At 42.5% G+C, this 15,583-nt stretch overlaps 1 non-coding gene across 1 annotated transcript; it reads right to left on the bottom strand.

The window, feature by feature from the left end:
- Positions 1 to 10,772: 10,772 nt before the first annotated feature.
- On the bottom strand, positions 10,773 to 10,876 carry LOC132590338 (U6 spliceosomal RNA). The gene has a single exon (XR_009556682.1). It is a non-coding gene; the product is annotated as a U6 spliceosomal RNA (small nuclear RNA).
- Between the last annotated feature and the right edge of the window lie 4,707 nt (positions 10,877 to 15,583).

Genomic DNA, 15,583 nt, shown 5'->3' with positions numbered 1-15,583 from the left:
TGCTATTTGGAGGTCATTTTTCTTTATATGAAGGAAACTTCAAAGCTTGAATCCACCACCTGCAGTCCAGTTCGGTATATCCCATTCTACTACCTCAGCACTGTTCTCTGGCATACATATACCGGCCCTCAGTTAATCCTCCCTCCACCCCTCAAATGTGGTGGTACTCACTAAAAAAACTCAGGAGCCACATACAACCTTTCCAGATGACACCTGTAACACATCTTCCAATGTTCCAGGAGTTTGCTCTGTGCCTCTGGTGGCACCTCTGAAACCAAAGGTACTAGAAGGATGACTCCAAATGAGGACATCTGGAGCAATCTATATATTAAATGGTAATAGTTACATATTGTGTTTGGTGGGGTGGGTGGAGTGCAAGCAGATCAGCAGTTGTGGGAGTCTTCGGGTTGGTGGTGATGGCAAACGCGGCTCTCTGCTAGCTGTGGAACGAGTCCTCTTATTCTGTGTTCCCACCATTGACTGTTGCATGCATCCTTCAGGGAGGGAAGGCTGAGTTCTTGAATCACTTTCATTCCTTGCCATGGTGCATGCAGAGGCAAAGTTCCAGGCCTGCGTCCCCACACCAGTTTCAAGACTTCTCAACTAGTTTAACTCATTAACTCAAACGGCATCTAATCTTTCCTTGGAAATAACGCCCAGTACACACAGCTGACTTACTTGTGATGACTGCTTTTGCCTATCTAGTGTATGTAAATTTCAGTGCTTGTGGCAAACAAGTCAGCTGGTTCGCTGACTTCAAGCAGGTTTCCACCAAGAACCCAGCAAAGAAAGCACATGCTGTAAGTAGGGTAATTGTGTGCCACAGCTCTTAGATTCAAATAATTATGCTGTAAGTCTGAGTGGTGGCAATCTTATATAGGACAAGAGCAGCTAGACTGGCATGCTCTAAGAATGTGTGCAATAAACTTTTTTTTTTTTTTGCTAAAGCCACCCTGGGGTTTTTTTGTACCTAAAATATTAACTGCACTTCTTCCCATTACAGTTACATATTGATACACCTAAGAAATTAACACCTGTGCGGCAGATTCTAACATCATTCAATATGATTTAATTTTCTAGTCTACTTAAGCACTTGTGACTTTTTTTTTTCTCTTTCCTGGCACCCCATTTGCAAGTATGAACAGTCTCTGTGGCTCCACTTCTCTAATCTCATTTACAGTTCTTACAGCGAACACAAAAACTGGCAACTTAATTCTGACGTGAAATGTCAAATAAATCCATATGCAGAGACATGTTACACATTGCTAAAATGGGTAAGTTTCTACACATGATCCCTGTGATTGTAGGTGATCATATATTTCTCCCCAAAATGGTGATGTTCCCCTTTATTACTATACTGTATGTTTTAAACATAAGCAGAATTGTCATAAATATAGCTACTGCCTACTGCAATTCCATACATGCTCTTCTGGAAATAACTCCTTGGGAGTAAATAGAGATACAATGAAAGAATCATAGAGTTGGAACTAGTCTAATCCACTGAATGCAGTGGATCAGCCTAAAGAAGGGGTGTCAAAAGTATGGTCCACAGGCCTGATCCATCCCCCAAAGAACTCCAATCAGGCTCACCAGCAAGTGGTCAGCATCTGCTTCCTTCTCCCTCGCCTGCTTCTTTTGGTCACCACTTTTTCTTTCTCTCCTGTGAGGAGGCAGCTGAGCAGAGCAGTCTCTTGCTCTTTCCTTCCTCCCCCTTCCTCTTCCCAAAGGGAGGAGGAGGGAGGAGGAACCTCAGCCAATGGAGGAGCTTGGCTCTGTAGCTCTGCTGTGTAAGTAAGTTTGCCAGGCTCAATCAATCACACTACAGAGCACCTGAGCCAAGCCTCTCTTCCTTCTAGCGGCTGAGGAGAGAAGGAGAGCAAGCTTCCTTTGCCTAGTTCCTTTGCCTAGTTCCCTGGATCCCACTGGAGAGATACAAAGAAAGCAGCTATAGAAGGTTGTAGTGTAGTATTCTGATAGATCGCTTGTTTTATATGTTTTATTGTTTTAACTGCTGTAACTTGACGTATTTTAAATCTAAAATTTATGTTAGATCTTATATGTTGTGAGCCGCCCTGAGCCACTTCGGTGGGAAGGGCGGGATATAAATTGAAATAAACTGAAACTGAAACTAAAACCAGCAATGTTTTAGTCAAGGTATGAGTTTTTGCCTTGCTCCAGAGAGAGTGCGTGTGTGTTTTGTTATGGGTGCAACTGAGTTTCCCTCCCCTCTATTCATGCTCTCATGATCCAGTGTCAGGATTAGACTGAGAGTGTGTGTTCAACCAAGTTTACCCAAAACATTTACTTTGATTTTTCTTTCACATTTTCCTTTGATTTCCCTTGATTGATTGGGGATTTTGAACTTACACTTCCCAGACAGGCGACTGATACCAACCACTATACATGGCTGTCTCTCTGTTCCTGCACTGCCTCATGAGAGCTGCAGTTATTTTTCTAGGGGAGACAACAGTTTTGTAGATAAACACATAGATCTCAGTCTGTGCCATGATGCCTTCACATGTGATTCTTCACATGATGCCAGCACATGAAGAAACTTACGTACAAAAGCTCACGATGCCCAGCCATTTCATGTTTTCCTCTAGATATCAGGATCAAACCATTGACCTTGAGATTTCTGTAATGAATGTCAATAAATCAAAAGTAGGTTTGCAACTTACAGATGCACACCTGAAAAACACCTGAACAGCATACTCAGGACTGCTACAGTTGAGACATGGTCTCCAGTTTTTGATGCAATAATTCAAAGCAAGAGGTGTCAGTTATCAGAAACTCTTCAACAAAATATTGCAAGTGTGCTAATGTTTTAAGCATGTTGTATTTTAAGGTTAAAAAAAATCTTTAATTGTGTTTGTCTGTGCCCTTTACAAAGTTTATATCTGTGCTACCGGCATGACATAATACACATGGCCCAGCCTGACAAGGTCTCATTTATGTCAAACCTGGCCCTCATAATAAATGAGCTTGACACCCCTGGGCCCTGAAGCATCTCTGACAAGTCTTCATCCAGATATTGCTTGAAGATTGGCAGTCATATCCTCTGCTGCCAAAAAGAAATCGTTCCCTGTCCAGGAAGTGTTTGTATACAAGTGGAGTTTCTGCAGTTTAATACAATTTCGTCTGGACTTTCTAAAAATTTGCTCCTACAAAATATATCTGTGAAAATATATGTTGTTCTCCCGTGCTTCTGAAATGCAAGTGACTACTTTATTTTTGAATTCACAGTACTTACTTACTCACAGTAGCATCTCCAGAATATGGCTTCAGCATCTTCAAAAGCTCTAAAAGGATATTATAGCATTGGAGAAAGTCCAGAGAAGGGCAACTAGAATGATTAAAGGGCTGGAGCACTTTCCCTATGAAGAAAGGTTGAAACGCTTGGGACTCTTTAGCTTGGAGAAACGTCGACTGCGGGGTGACATGATAGAGGTTTACAAGATAATGCATGGGATGGAGAAAGTAGAGAAAGAGGTACTTTCCTCCCTTTCTCACAATACAAGAACTCGTGGGCATTCGATGAAATTGCTGAGCAGTCGGGTTAGAACGGATAAAAGGAAGTACTTCTTCACCCAAAGGGTGATTAACATGTGGAATTCACTGCCACAGGAGGTGGTGGCGGCCACAAGTATAGCCACCTTCAAGAGGGGTTTAGATAAAAATATGGAGCAGAGGTCCATCAATGGCTATTAGCCACAGTGTATGTGTGTATATAAAATTTTTGGCCACTGTGTGACACAGAGTGTTGGACTGGATGGGCCGTTGGCCTGATCCAACATGTCTTCTCTTATGTTCTTATGTTCTATTGTTTCTTCTCTTTCTTTATTCCAGAGACAATTTTCTTTGCTGTTTTATTTTGCACATTTTTATAGGCACATTTTAACAGGCACGTAAAAATACACATCTTTAACAGGCACATTTCTATACATTTCACGAAACTACAGAAGGCCAAGACAACCAGTTTCAAACATTTAAAAAATAAGGTTGATGTGCTATGAGTGAGACAGTTTATTTGGACATAACCTGTATTGATAAAATCTTCCAATCTATTCTTGAAGTCCTTTACCAATTAACAAAAAAAAAAACCCTGCCGCAAACCTTCACATCTTAAAATGTAGCATATAACTGTCTTCCACATATTTTAAACAAGCTAGCTGAAAAAAAGTAACAATTACAAGATGTTGAACAAATTATTAGACTGAAATAAAGGCCTCTCTCTTTTCTTGACATTTGGCTGAAGGCAGAAGCGTGTAGACATAAAAGCATGGCAATGGTATAAACCATGCAATCAAATAAATTAGGCAAATTGAATGCACTTGTATAGAAGGGAGATTCCTTTACTGGCTCTTGACAGGGTGTCATTAATACCGGCCCCTAAGCTTAAGAGCTTGGGAGTATTCCTGGAGTCCTCTCTCACAATGGAGGCCCAGGTAGCAGCCACTACCAGATCCACCTTTCTTCATCTTCGGCGGGTACGGCAGTTGGCCCCCTTCGTGGAGCATGCCAACTTAGCAATGGTGATCCACACTACGATCACCTCGAGAATTGATCACTGTAATGCTCTCTGCATGGGGCTACCTTTGACTCTGACTCGGAAACTACAGCTAATGCAGAATGCTTTGGTGCGGCTGTTAATGGGGCTCCCTCATTGGGAGCACATTCAGCCAATGCTGAAAGAGCTGCACTGGCTACCTATTTTGTTCCACGTCTGTTTCAAGGCGTTGGTATTGACCTTTAAAGCCCTTTATGGTCGGGGGCCTGCCTATCTATGGGACCACCTTTCTCTGCATGTTCTCCAGCGAACACTGCGTTCAGGGACACAAAATCTACTGTCCATCCCTGGACCAAAGGAAGCCAGGTTATGCTCCACAAGGGTTAGGGCCTTCTCGGTGGCAGCACCAGGAATGTGGAATGCCCTCCCAAAGGCTATAAGGGGCCTGCGGGATCTTTCTACCTTCTGCAGGGCCTGTAAGACAGAACTGTTCCGACAGGCATTTAATATCTGACCCGGGAGAAGACTGCCACCCCACATCTCTAAAGAGCTATGATTACTATCTGATCACCATCAGGAAAGGAATCCGCCTATATTAAAGACAGCCCCATAGAATGTTTTTTAGAATATTTTAATTGTAAGTGTATCTTATTGGTTTTTAAACTGTAAATGCAAATATCTAAATTGACTGTTAGCCACCTTGAAGGTGGGATAGAAATTTAAAGTAAATAAATAAATAGATATTTTCATATTAGAACATACGTTTTTATATTAATAAAATTAAGTTGTCACAGTGCTAAGATGATGACCCTGCATTTTGGGATATTTTGCCTCTCCAACGATGAAAGCATGATGAAAATCTAAGTTCCAGTCCCAAATTTGCTAAGGATACTGGAGGTCTCAGTCAGGAACATTGCATTTTCTCCCTTGAAAATACAACGCTGCCTTATATCAAGTCAGACCATTGCTCTGTTGAGTTCATTATCATCTATTGGGAATGGCTTTTCATCGTCTCCAGCATCTTCTCCTCAGTCTTGTCCTTAGATATTTTAAAATCAAAATGTCAGGAATTGGATTCAGATCTGCATATGAAAGCATTTACTTTACCATTTACCTACAACCAAGGGTCATTTGCAGAAAAAGAGGTGCCAGATTTCATTAGCACAACTCATTTGCATAACTCATTTGCATATGCCACACATCCCTGATATCACCAGAAGGTGTACTAAATTAGACTAGCTCAGCATCTACCTTAAAATGCTTCGTGCATTGTAATTGTCATAATAAAACCTTGTTCACATCACACCTTTAAAATTACTTTCTCCTGTGTGACCACAGTGGCATGATTAGGGTTGCCAAGTCCAATTCAAGAAATATCTGGGGACTTTGGGGGTGGAGCCAGGAGACATCGGGGCGGAGCCAGGAACAAGGGTGTGACAAGCATAATTAAACTCCAAGGGAGTTCTGGCCATCACATTTAAAGGAACCGCACACCTTTTTAAATGTCTTCCTTCCATAGGAAATAATGAAGGATAGGGGCACCTTCTTTTGGGGCTCATAGAATGGGACCCCCTGGTCCAATCGTTTTGAAACTTGGGAGATACTTTGGGGAGAGCCACTAGATACTATACTGAAAATTTGGTGCCTCTACCTAAAAAAACGGAGCCCCTGAAACCTCCAGATCAATTCCCCATTATACCCTATGAGAATCAATCTCCACATAGAGAATAATGCTCAGCAGACGTGTCCCGTCCCCCCATTTCCGACTCTGAAGGGGATGGGCCTTTCTATTCATGAGTTGCCGCCAACTTCTTCAAAGTAACACAGACACACCATCCCAAGAGGAAGCCTTTCAATCAGCGACTGAAGCCTCCGGAGGTAGAAATGCACATGGTCCTCGGGGGGCGGAGCTCCCCCCCCCCGCTGGCCAGACTCCCTGAGGAGACGCCACCCAGCAGTCAGAGAGGATGCAAGGACTACAAGTCCCAGCATGCACCTTGCGAAGGGAGGCCGGACTGGAGCGAATAGCAGGCCAGCGGTGGGCGGAGGAAGGGAGAAGCCTGAAGCCAGGCAGGGAAAGAGACACTGCGCCGTTCCACCCACCCACCCACCCCCGCTATCAGATTTTAAGAGAGCGGGGGATTAGGCTGCTAATCCAGGGGTCCCGCGGCAGGGCGGGGGGTGGGGTTGGGAAGCCTAGGCATGATGAAGATTTCCATCTGTCTGATTTATATGTTTTGGTTATTTTCCCATTATTTTGTGGGGGGAAATATTAGAAAGTTTGTCAGATCTTAGAGTTCAACCAGATTCTCACAAGGAGTTTGAACAACGGAGCCCAGATGCAAGTATTGGCGGGGGGAGAAAGAGCACAATAAAATTTAGATGTTCCAGAGCTCTGTTCCTGTAAGCTTCTGCCTAAAATGAGGCCTGCGTACAGATCTTCAGACCAAAGTCTTAATAGCAAGACATGTATTTCCCTTTACATTTTTTACACAAATCACGTAAGATTTTGGATGTACATAGTATCTACAAAAAAGACTAGCTACGTGATATAGGGCTACTGAAAGATCTGTGTGCCCTGAGGGAAAGGAAAGGGAGAAGCCCAGACCAGGGAGCTCATGTTATCAACTCCTGAAGGAACTACCAAGGCCTTGAGAGAAACCAGCTGACGCAGTTCTTCTCCACCTTCCCCTGGGCAATTAAGACCTTTGTGCCTCAAGGAGAAGGACAGAGAAATACTCAGACCGGGCGGGGGGGGGGGGGGAATTATACTGATTATTGTTTTGTCTTTCAGATTTTAAAACCATAAACCACCTTGGATGCTTTTTGACAGAAATACATTCCATAAATATATTGCATACTTGAGCCTGCCCATGTAACTGTTTATTGCAGCATTACTGGTTGGGGTAACAGAGTTTGAGGTACACAGATGTTATACCATAAATGGTTAACAGAAAGAAAAGTTAGGACACACATGATAATCCCCTGCGTTTAAACCCCACTTTGCCATGAAGCTCACTGACTCTCTCACAGTTTAACCTACCCCAAGGATTGCTGTGATAAAATTGAGAACAATGTCGTAAGCTACAATATGTCCCGGCTGGGAAGAAAAGCTGGGTATAAATACATGCCAAACGATTAAGATATTTCATTCTTGTGATCTAATTCACACTGAGGCTTTACCTGTTTGTGTATCTTTTTCCTCTTCTTCTTCGTCTAAGATCCAAAAAACCAAAAGACAATTGCCCTGTCACACAGAGAAGGTTTCCTAATTTTAGAGTAGAAACTCAACACTCCTCCAACCCCACCCAACATTTCAGCTGGCCCTCTGCAATGTGAAAGTGCCCTTTTAGAAAAGAATAATTTGAAGACTCCTCTCACTTTTCAGCATTTTCCCTTGGGCACTGAGCTCTTGCATATGCACAGAAGCTGAACTATTAGCAGGATGATTTCTTCACACTCTTGGTGTTTCCTCTCTCCTCGCCTCCTCCCCAACACCCTTTCACTTTCCTGGGTTGCTCATTGTGTTAAACTAATCCAAGAAAGGATACATTTTTTTTTTTCACACATATATTCTCAAGTCAGCTGGTGTGGAGTTTATTCAGGGTCACGCTTCCCTGATTCATTAAATTCAGACTGAGATGGCATGAGATCTAAAAGAAAATTAAATCGAAAATGGGAAGGATCAGATTTGTGCCTGATGGCTAAATGTATTTATGGTTAATTAAGGAAACATGTCCAAAGTGGGGACAGACTGCAGAGAATGATAATCAGAGAGCTCCAACAGGGAGAACATGATCGATATCTAGACCAACATTTTAGAGAATAACGGGGTAGTGAAACACATCCCTTCAACTTAAATCTTCAGTGCAGATTACACTCTGTGTTCCTCTACTTTCTGAAGTTTGGTGATGGGTGGGAAGATGCAGCACCTCAGCTAGAGGTTAGCCTAATTCTGAACTTTTTGAGTTTCAGGCTCCAGGAAAACCATTTCCCCCTTCTTCTATATATCTGTCAAAGGCTAGGAATAGTTTTTAGCCTTTGCCTGTCCCCTACTCCCTGGGTGGGACATCTGGGTATTTAAATTCTTCTCTCCCTGTATAATGGATTTTGACTGATTTTTTTTAAAAAATATTTTAATTACTTTGCTTGTTAAAGGCAAAGATTGTAATGTATTTTGAAAGAACACTTGAGAGACAGGTATACATTTTACAAACCAAAAATTAAATTCTCCCTCCGAATTTAGAAGCAAAAGAATGTCCACAGCATAGCGCAATTGTATGCCTCAGACGATAGTGGGTACAACATATGAACATATGAAGCTGCCTTATACTGAATCAGACCCTTGGTCCATCAAAGTCAGTATTGTCTTCTCAGACTGGCAGCGGCTCTCCAGGGTATCAAGCTGAGGTTTTTCACACCTATTTGCCTAGACCCTTTTTTGGAGATGCCGGGGATTGAACCTGGGACCTTCTGCTTCCCAAGGAGATGCTCTACCACTGAGCCACCGTCCCTCCCCAATTAAGGGCATTAAGTTTCCAGATTGCCCCAACTATATGAATAAAGGGGGGAGATGCGGGGACAGGAGAGATTGTTCTATAAACACTGGAAAACTCCAATTTTACAGAAAAATTAAAAAAAATGGGGAAGGGGGTACAAACCCCCCAAAAGACAGATGGCGTCTGTTCTTGAGCAAAAATTGTAGCAAGGACAGTCACTTTGAGATCTTGTGAAAACATACTGTGAGATATTGCTTGCCATTTTAGGTTGCCAAAGCAACACAAAGACCTCTAGAAGAAGCTGAAGGTAAAGGAGGGCGGGAACAGGAAACTGAAGCAGAAATAGCAACATGACAGTTGTATAGCCGCTCACAACAGAACAACAGTGAAGCACACAGGCTGAGGGAGATGGGAGGTGGCAAGTGTTTTTAATAGAAAAACACCAGCAGAAACTCATTCGCAGTGCCAGCACATAGGAGTAGGCTAAGTAGGTGGTGGCCACCTAAGACACCACCTGGCCTACAGGGATGCCGCTAAGTGCCCCCTCCCTATCACCAGCCTCCACACGCTGCCCAGCAGCTTTCAGGGATCCTTCCCCAAAAGTGGCCGGGCGGCGCAAGTGCAGCACACTCCTTGGAGCCTCCAGGGGGACATGAAAGTGGCTGGGGGGTGCCTGTGCATAGCTTCAGGTTTGATCTGATATAGTTTCTCTATCTTCCTAGAGGTTGCCTGGGCAGAAGCAGGCTTTCCCCAGATGGAACAGTGAGGTTAGAGAGCCCTTCCATAATTGGGAACATGACCAGAGTAGGTGTTTCGGAATTTCAGAGAGCCAGCAGGATGAAATGGTTAAGAGCGGTGGACTCTAATCTGGAGAACCAGGTTTGATTCCCCACTCCTCCCCATGAAGCCAGCTGGGTGACCTTGAGTCAGTTACAGTTCACTCAGAGCTCTCTCAGCCCCATCTACCTTACTTGGTATCTGTTGTGGGGAGAGGAAGGGAAGGCGATTGTAAGCCACTCTGAGACTCCTTTGGGTAGTGAAGAACGGAGTATAAAAAACCAACTCTTCTTCTTTTCTAAAATCTGCTCAAGATTTTGTCCTTGAGTCAATTATTCAGTGTGGCCACATCGATTTCCTGGGCCTTGGCCATTCTTAGCCTCTGTTTGCTATATTAGCACAAATCTTCACTCAGGAAGACTGGGGTTGGAAACACTCTTGAAGGTATATCTGGAAGTCAACAGATATGGTGTCCCCGGTTCAGTCATAAGGCCCTTGGAATGTGCCTGGCCTGGATTTATCTTCTAAGAATTCCTGTACAGGGTGGTGGGCACTCCCCAGTTCAGAGTGTTGGTCTTCTGACCCGCTTAAGTACATTGAGGACATGAGGTAAGAGGGTTGCTCATGGATCATAGGCTACCAAATCAACGTTTCACAAGGTAGAGCCACAACGGGGGGAAAAAGGTATCAGGGAGATATCAAGCAGATAGCCTTAAGTATGAGGGAGTCAGAAAGTGGCAACTTAAAGCACCATAATTAGTGCACGGGGACCAGTGGTCCCTCTGAGTTAGTGTGAGCAAGCTCACAGTTTTTTAGCCTCTGGCTCAAACATTTTTGTCTTGGCTCAGGAAGCACGGCCCCGGAGCAAATTCACTTATGCAGCAGCCGAATTGCTTGCTCACAACTTTAATGCCGGTAGTTCATGAAGTAGATCTTTTGCTCACAAGACTCCACAGCTTAGAGGGACTATTGCAGGTTCATTCTCCTTAATGTTTTAGTTGCCCTTGTTGGCCTTTCATGTCATCCTTGCACAGGGGCCAAACTAATCTTCTCTGTATTACTGCAAATTTAGTATGCGTGTTGCCTTAAGCATCTCCTATCCGCTTTCCCATCTTATTGCGAGAACAACACTTTATTCGTAAATGTTGGGAAAGCTAAAATCTTGGTGTTCTCAAGGTCCTGGAAATGTTTCAATTGTCCCATAAGTGTCATCAAACAAGTCAAACATTTTAAAGGGTCCTCTTTTCTGTATAATAATAGCAGGACAGACCAGAGGAAACAAGTAAAAACCTGGCTAAGTGTAGCTTGTCCACAATCGGCAGATTTTTCTATGTGAAGGGTAATCATTTCGTCCCCATGGGTGTGCAAGTTTGTTTTTTTTTTAATGTTTTGGCAAACGATTCAGCAAGAGATTCCTAAGATTTTGGGATATGAATTTAACAAAGTTGCAGAGACCTTTCTGCTGGGATTACAAATGGAAAAATTTCCAAAAGAAGATAGAACTTTAATATGGCGCTTGCTCTCAGCTGCTAGGACATTGTATGCGCAGCTGTGGAAGCAAGAAAAAATACCAGAGAAATGGGACTGGATTATAAAAGTTATGTCATGGAGTGAAATGGATAAATTAACAAGAAAATTAAGAGATTATGATTTGGAGCTTTTTAAGTTGGAGTGGAAGATACGTAGAAAAAGAGTGGAAAATAAAAAGGACATTGGACAATTTTTGATAATGATGAAGTTCTTTTTATTTATTTTTTAAAATCAAAAGTATAATTTTTGGTTTTTTAATAGTTAAAGGTACCTTTAATATTTGTTCTTTTTAAGTAAATAACACTGGCGGGGGTCAAGTAACGGGGGGAGGGGTGGGGGAAAAGTAAGATATGGGGTAGAAGAATTTCTCTTGTTTTAAGTCTTTATAAGATGTAGATGTAGTTTTGCTACCATATGTTGCTAATAAAAATTGTTTATTACAAAAAAAGGGGGTTTTTTAAATAACAATTTTATTTATTTAAAAAATTCTGCTTTCAGGTGCAGTTTAGATAAATTGCTAAACGACATCATAAAATAATATACCTCATTCTTACAATGGTAATAATACAAGAGTGAAAGCTAAGAAAATTTACTATGGTTCCACATTAACATTGAATAAAATAAAATCAAACTATAATAATAAGGTTGGTCCCTCCCCGCCCAACCAACAAAACCAAAGAAAAAAAGAAAAATGAAAACAAACTTAAAGGGGAGCCCACTAGGTTCATGATACCAGCATAACTTAAATATCCTGTAAACCTTAGAAATCAGTCAAAGTAGCAAAATGTCCTTATAAATCTTGTGTCTAGTGATTGATTTAATATAAGTTGGGTCACTGTCAAGTTTCTCAAGGACTGGGAGACATACTGCAACATAATTGGAATATGCCTGGTAAGGATCAGACTGGTTTAGACCAGTTGAGATCTTGTCCATTACAATGTGATCCCAGACTTTGGCAAGCAAGAGGTCAAGAGTCATACTAGTAGAACTCTTCCAAGTGTGAGCTATGGTTGTCTTGGCTGCTGTTAAAAGTTTAATTATTAGAGATCTCTTTGGAGAAGCTATTGAAAAATTGGACCAATTGTTGAGCAAGATGAGGTCCAGAACTTCTGGAAGTATAATATAGGTTATATTTGTGATCTGGGCTAGAATGAGTTTCCAGAATTGTTTAATTTGGGGGCAATCCCAAAAACAATGAATGTAAGAGGCTTTTGATCCACAATTTCTCCAACAAGTAGAAGGGGTGTGGGGAGATATGTAAGAAAGGCGTTGAGGAGTATAGTTCCAACATGCCAGTAGTTCAAAGTTTGTTGGGATATATTTATAATGTTGGATTGTAGAGCTTTTGAAGACCAAATAGAGTCCCACTGTTCAGCTGACAGGTTCAGGTTACACTCCTTATGCCAAAAAGCGGAATAGGAAGGTAAAGAAGATTCTGTTTTGAATAGTAATATTTTGTATAATCAAGAAATGAGGCCTTTGTTTGATTTGGAAGAATGAAGGATCAGGGACTCAAAGTCTGTGGGTAGACGAAGAATACCTTCTCATGTGATAGGGTCATGTAAGAGGTGATGAATTTGAAAATACTCAAACCAGGGTGCTGAGTGTGATAGTTTCTTATCTGTTTGTAGTTTCATTAAAGGAACTTTTTGGTTTTTTGAGATGATATCAAGTAAGTAAATCACTGAGACTTTTCTCCAGATTGGATAGGTGCTGGGTAGTTGTGTGGGTGGAACCATCTCTGACCCATAAAGGTGGAGATGATCAATCATCCAGGTGCTAGTTGAGCACACTCAAGATCCCAGGTGGCCAGTACAGCTTTCAGAAAAGGATTTACAAAGTGCCATCCTGGTCGTTCTGACTTTTTAAGCCACAGTAATTCATAGTATCTGAGAGGGGAGAAGTGAGACTCTTCTATGATTGCCTATAGTGGGGTAGGATTGCGGTACAGTATTCTGACCATGTGGGCAAGTATCATAGCCGTAGTCCCCCCTTGGGTTTGGATCTACAGATAATTGTGAGTTTGATCCTTGCTTTTTTGTATTTCCAAATAAAGGAAGTTAGTTCTCGTTGCCATGTCTTCAGTAAAGTAGATGGAATGTCTATTGGGAGGGCACGAAACAAATAAAGAAGTTTAGGGAAAATAAAAGATTTAATCACTTGAATTTGTTGAAACCAGGGGAGTGCTAGCTTATCCCATTGCTTTAACGATTTGGTTGTGTTTGCAAAAGCAGTTTTGTAGTTGACTTTCAGTAAGTCGGATAAATGTAAAGGAATGTGTAGTCCTAGGTAGGACCATGTCATAGTCACCCAGTGGTAAGGATAAGTGGAGGAGATGGATTACCGGGAGTGAGATGATAAGTTTATCGGGTATAGAACTGAATTGGTGGGGTTTACATTAAGCCCAGATAATGTACTGAAGGTGGAGAGAATGTTGGATCATATTGGGAGGGATCGTACTGGGTCTGAGAGATAAAACACTATGTCATCAGCAAAAAAGCGGATTTTGAATACCTTATCGCTTATGGAGATACCGGAGATATGAGTGGAATGCCTTATCATATTTGCCAACTGTTCAGTCATCATGACAAACAGAAGAGGTGAGAGCGGGCACCCTTGACGGGTGCCTCTGGTGAGAGCGAAATCAGGTGTAACTTGGCCATTGATGTGAATTATAGCCAATGGGCAGAAATATAGTGCATTGATGGCTGCCAAAAAAATTTCCCCAAAACCTATTTGTTGTAATACAGACTGTAAAAATAAAGGTTTCCACTCTGTCAAAGGCTTTTTCAATATCCAGAGCAAGAATACAAGATTCATATGATTGGAAAGAACAATATTGAATAATGTTTAGGGTTTGCCTAGTGTTGTCAGAGATGTCTCTCTGTGGAATGAAACCGGCCTGATTTATGTGGATGTAAGTGCCTATGAGGTGGTTCAGTCTAGCTGTATTGAGGTAAACAATTTGTAATCATTACTGAGAAGGGAAATTGGATGGTAGGATTTGGTGTTAAGGCAAGGGTGGGGAACCTTTTTTCTGCCAAAGGCCATATGGATATTTATAACATCATTCGCGGGCCATAAAAAATTATCAACTTAAAAAACAGTGCTCCACCAAGGGAGAATGATTTAGGCCAGCAAAATTAATGCAAATAATTGTTTTTCTATTTGAAGTCATGCAGGGAGAGCCTAATCTGGAGCTCACACACACACACCTGGCCCGCCATCCTAGGCAAATGCATAGGTCCAGGGCTTTTTTGCAGAAAAAGCCCAGCAGGAACTCAGTAGCATATTAGACCACATCCCCTAATATTAGCATATTAGGTCACACACTCATTAGCATATTAGGCCACACCATCTGGGATATTCAAGTGCAAACTGAACTGCGGCAGTAACTTTTCCAGACCCTGCAGCAATTCTGGCCAGCCGGCCAGGCCCCAGGGAGGCTGCCACACAGTACATCTGTGTGATCCGTGCATGGCCCTGGGGAGGTTGCTGCACAGCATACCTGGGCCCCACAATCCTTGCTGGCCAGCCAGGCCCCAGAGAGGCTGCCACATGGCTTGTTTCAGCCCAGCAATCCCCGAGGGCCACACCAAGTGACCTCAAGGATGATGAAGAAGAAGAAGATATTGGATTTATATCCCGCCCTCCACTCCAAAGAGTCTCAGAGCGGCTCACAATCTCCTTTACCTTCCTCCCCCACAACAGACACCCTGTGAGGTGGGTGGGGCTGGAGAGGGCTCTCCCAGCAGCTGCCCTTTCAAGGACCACCTCTGCCAGAGCTATGGCGGACCCAAGGCCATGCTAGCAGGTGCAAGTGGAGGAGTGGGGAATCAAACCCGGTTCTCCCAGATAAGAGTCCGCACACTTAACCACTACACCAAACTGGCTCCCAACCCCTGTGAGGTGAAGGTTCCCCTCCCCTGTGTTAAGGAGATCTGTGTCTTTTTTAGGAATAAGAACTATTTTGGCCTGTGACCATGAGGCTGGCATCTGACCATTCTCCATTATGAAGTTACAAACGTCTGTAAGGTGAGGGGTTAAGAATGTGTCTTTTTTTTTGTAAAATTCAACGGGTAGTCCATCCCTTCCAGGAGATTTATTTGGCTTAGTTAATTTAATGGCTTCCAAGACCTCAAGAGAGGTTATGGGAGAGTCGAGATAATGTTGATGTTCTGGAGAGAGTTTTTTTAACAAGGTTTTGGGTCTGTGAAAAATTGCTTATCGTCATTGGGTTTGGATTGTCTGATGAGTAAAGTCATTGGTA

The sequence above is a fragment of the Heteronotia binoei genome, chromosome 21, assembly GCF_032191835.1.
Source record: "Heteronotia binoei isolate CCM8104 ecotype False Entrance Well chromosome 21, APGP_CSIRO_Hbin_v1, whole genome shotgun sequence".
Lineage (NCBI taxonomy): Eukaryota > Metazoa > Chordata > Lepidosauria > Squamata > Gekkonidae > Heteronotia > Heteronotia binoei.
This window is presented reverse-complemented; position numbering and strand designations above follow the sequence as displayed.